Raw genomic sequence first — 4,477 nt, forward strand, 5'->3', positions numbered from 1 at the left:
CCAGTGGGGCGCCCGCCCCCCAAACCCCCCCCCCCCCCTGCCAGTCCTGACCCTACAGTTTTGGGGTTTTTTTTGGAAAGGTTTTTTTTGTTATAGGGCATGTGCGCTCGCCAGAGAGACAGAGAGACAGAAAGCGAGAAATCCCCTTCCGGGGGGTGATGGTCACGCCGCAATCCCTTCTCCTCCATTCTCCTCTCGGGATCTTGGGCACGCACGCACATGTGCCCAGCATGAGTTTTAAGCCACCGAGTCCGGGACACGAACCACGGTCGACTATGTGCAAGTCCAGCGACACAGCCATTACACCAACTGCTAGTTCCCGACCCTACAGTTTTTTAAAAAGCCCCCAACTAGAGGCCTGCAGGTGGCATTAGTTATGTCGCTGGACTCCCACGTTGTCAAGTGCAGTTCAAGTCCCGGACTTGGCCACCTAAAACTCATACGGAGCTGGGGACCACCAGGTGGCATGATGGTTAAGGCGCTGGACACTCCCACATGGCCAAGCACGGTTCGAGTCCTGAACCTAGCGGCTTGCTTTCTCCCTTTCCCTCTTTCTTTCCGTGTGTCTCTGGACACACGTGCAAGCGTGCCCAAGATCCTAAGAGGGGAATGGAGGAGAAGGGATTGCGGTGTGGCTATCCCCGGGGGGTGATTTTTCACTTTGTCTCTCCCTCTCTGGTGAGCACAAGCGTTCTATAGCAAAAAATCTCTAAAAAAAAAAAAAGGAAAACCTCCAACTATTTTTAAATGGGACAGAACTCACCAAGACTGAGCGATGCCCAAGTCCTCCCAGAGGTCCGGGGTAGCATGGCTCACCCGGCGCCCCTGGCACTGCTGTGCTGTCTGCAGCTGAGTCAGCTCAGCAGCCAGCCCGCAGCCTCGAAGCCAGCTCCTCCTCCAAGGTCTTCACATTCTAGAATTGCCACCCAGTGGCCCCCAGACATGCCCATCACCCCACGTTCCTTCCAGCAGCAGGGAAGGCAGCGTGGGCAGGAGAGGTCCCCTTGCCCAGTGGGGTTTCTGGGCCCTGGCCAGACCACCCCCTTCATCCCAGCCATCAGACCCACGCCCACCTGGCCCCGACCAGACCTACCACCCCAGGGCTTGGCTGTAGCTCCACCTGGAAGACCGGGCCCCACCCTCCTAGGACCTGGAAGCCCCTTGGCAGTGCTAGGGATCAGCCACAGCAGAACAGAGGCACCACGGAAGACTGTTTTCAATCAAGCTTTTAATGAAAAGATCATAAAATAACAGTTTCTCATCGCTGTACATTAAGACTGCACGCTTCTGAATGGAGAGATCGGTCGTGGGGGAATCGCCTTCTATGACACTGGAGGGCTGCGAACCTGCAGCTCGGACCTGAATCTATCCACACTCTCCAGGGACGTGAACTCAACGTGGTGAGTGGCGGCGGCGAGGGCCGGTGCAGGAGTGCGATCCTGGTGTCCCTCTCCCTGTCTGGGAAGGGCCTCAAGTCGGACAGGACCCCTCTTCCAGTTCCGATTCAACAAAACAGCTACAACCCCATCCCTCCCCTCCCCCCTCGAGGTATTTGCAAATGGGCCAGTGCCCAACCTGGGGCCCCCTGGGGGGACTGGGGAGAAGTATGGGTGGGGGACAGAGAGGTTCCCCTCAGCACCTGGCCCCACAGGCCCGCCGAGTGGAGGGGGGAGCCCTGGGGATCCTCCCCGCCCCAGTGAGGTCTGTTATGCAGCATTTTTGAGGTCAATAAATTACAGCAATAAATAGCGAGGTGAGGTAGGGGGAGGGGTTCCCGGTAGAAAATTAAAGTGGGGTGACAGAAGCTGGGGACATCCTCAGAAGGGGGTCCTGGGCAGCCTCTATGTCCACAGCCCACACCCACCCCAGTTTGGAATGTCAGAGGCGCTGGTAAGTCCCCCTCCTCTCCCGGCGGCACCCTGGCCTCCGGCCTGAGGTCTGCCCCTCTGGGAGACGACCTTGGTCCCTACAGGGGATCGGAGGGGCGCCCAGCCCTCCCTGCTCGTCCAAGGCTTGGGGCCTTGGACTCTGTCCCCCAGCCTGGGGGACGGCAGATTCCCTGCCCTCCCGGCTGCCCAGGCCTCACCCCGACTGGGGGCAGTGGGGCTGGCTGCCCTGCCAGATCGCACTCCTGCACCGGCTGAGGTCCAGTGAATACTGACGGGGTAGGGGAGCGGGCGGCCCAGCGCCCCCGAGTGGTGACGGGCGGGAAGCACCCGCGGCCGCGTGAGGCGGGGGCCGTCGGGATGGGTCCGGATTGTTCGCTTCACAGGCTGAGGTGCTGAGGGGTATGGCTATGCTGCGAGTCTCTGAGATTATTTGCTTAAAGGTCCGTCTTTTCTTTGCTTCCTTTTTTATTTTTTATTTTTATTTTTTGCAATCCCGGGGGAGCCCTTGCTGTGGCCCCATCTGGTGGAGCGTGCAGTGGCAGGGCCCGGCCTGCTCGGGCTCGCCCCAAGTCTGAGAAATAAATACATTCATCACAAACATATTGATACAAAAACAACACTGTTCAGAGTGTTCGCACCGTCTGTATTGGTAAGACCAGCCCAGTCAGCCCCTTCCGCTGCCTGGGGTGCGCTTGGGGGTGGGGGGCTCCCTGGAGGAGGGTGGGAACCGGCCGGGTGGGCTGTGCAGGGGTCCCAGCTTTTTGGCTTGAGTGGGAACCGCACAACCCACCCCGCAGGGTCACGGGCAGAGCAGCAGCGGGGGGACTCGCCACCACCCTGGGGCCCAAACCCAGCCTCAGGTCCTGTGGCCAGAGCTGACGGCCACCCCCGCTGTCCCAGCTGGCCAGAACCACCGTGGTCCAGCCAGGGACTTGGGGGCTGGTCAGCACGGGCCCAAGCTCTTTGGTGCCAGCTGGGATTGGAGAAGCCCAGGAAGTGGGGATGGGGCTCAGGTGAATGGGGGGGGTCGCGGCCCCTTCCCCGGCCCCAGGCTGCCTCTGCCCGGGAGCCACTCCAGGGCCGGCTCCTAGGGGCCTCCAAGCGGAAAGTGAGGTTCCCGGGGACTGGCCTTGCAGCTGCTGAGGTCTGAGACTGTAAAAGTTTATGTAAACAATGAGATAAATATATTAGTATCTTTTTTTCTGAGCCCACTGAGGTTCCATACTCATTCAAAATGTGCTTTGGTTTAAAAAATAGGTTTTGTGAATTTGGGTATGAGCTTTTTTTTTTTTTTTTCTTTTTTTTTTTTTTTCTTTTTTTTTTTTTTTTTCCTTTTTTTTTTTTTCCTTTCTTTTTCGTTTATCCTCTTTCCTACATGACATCTGCTATTTTCTGTTTCCTGTTTCTCCGAAACATTCAGGAATTAAGTGACTAAAGCAGAGAACTGTAAGCCGCCCTTGGCCTCCACAGGCCTCACTTCCTCGTGAGGCCCTTTAACGTGTTCACACGCACACACGCTCCCGAGCACGCACTCGACATGGAATCAAAGGAAAAGGAAAACCAAAAAGCAAGAGTGTTGTGTTCGTCCCGTCCCCCCCGCAAACCCTTAAAATCTTAAATAGGAAACTAGTGTTTTGCTTTCTCATTAAAATACAGAAAAGGCTCCATACAATACTCAGGTGGGTACAATACTATGTCGCAGGCGTCATGGAGTGAGGGGCCTCTGCTCCCAGTCCCTGAAGTTCTGCAAAGGAATCGCCTACGGTCACGGTCACCTCGCTGCCACGGCCCGGGAGGCCACGCCACGGCCGGGCACGTGCACAATTCCCGTGCGGTACAGACTTTGTGTCGTGTGGCTTAAGTGCTGACGGAGTGGGGGGGGCGGAAGGCGGGGCGGGGGGGCCTGTGCCAGGCCGGGTGGAGCCCAGGGTCCTCGGCCTGACTTGCTGGAAGTGGAGACCCAGGGCCAGGTCTCCCTCACTCACCCAAAACGAAGGGGGACCAGCTGGGCGCCGCGGCACCCCGTGGAAGGCTCGGCTGGGAGCCCTGGTGAGACCGAGCCCCGCCACTCCCAAAACACACCCTTCACCACCCGGGTCCCAGAATGGGGGGGAATGAAAGACGAGCAGGAGGAGTAAGATAAAGCCTGCTGGCCCAGCCCTGCAGCTGCCCGGAGGGCGGGATGGAGCTCGGAACCTCGGTCTGGCCTGAGACAGGGCTGAGGGCTGGGCCAGGACCAGGACCAGGACGAGGACGAGGACGAGGCCAGGGCTGCCGGAGCGCAGAACTGCTCAGAGTGCCAGGCCCTGCCCAGGGGCACGCGGCCTTTGGCCAGCCCCTCCCTGCACCCCTCACTGCCAGGCCAGGGCTGCTGCTCACCCAGGCTCAGACTCTTACAGGCACGGGGAGGGGGGCGAGGAGCAGGATGGGGGGGGCTCACTTCCGCCTCATCCTGGCCCTGGCAGGCGGCTCCTCCTGTGGCTCTCCAGCCTCTCAGGTGCCTGGCCTGGTCCTGCACCGGGGCTCGCACCCTCGCCCAGGCCAGAGCAGAGGCTTGTGTGTCGGGGGGGTACGCCAGCCCGGGGGTC

The 4,477-nt window shown here is 59.3% G+C and overlaps 1 pseudogene; it reads left to right on the forward strand.

The window, feature by feature from the left end:
- LOC102493167 (geranylgeranyl transferase type-2 subunit beta-like) overlaps positions 1-2,154 on the forward strand; it is a 5,026-nt pseudogene extending 2,872 nt beyond the window's left edge.
- The last annotated feature ends 2,323 nt before the right edge of the window (positions 2,155-4,477 follow it).

This window comes from Tupaia chinensis, unplaced genomic scaffold (genome assembly GCF_000334495.1).
Source record: "Tupaia chinensis unplaced genomic scaffold, TupChi_1.0 Scaffold000024_1, whole genome shotgun sequence".
NCBI lineage: Eukaryota > Metazoa > Chordata > Mammalia > Scandentia > Tupaiidae > Tupaia > Tupaia belangeri.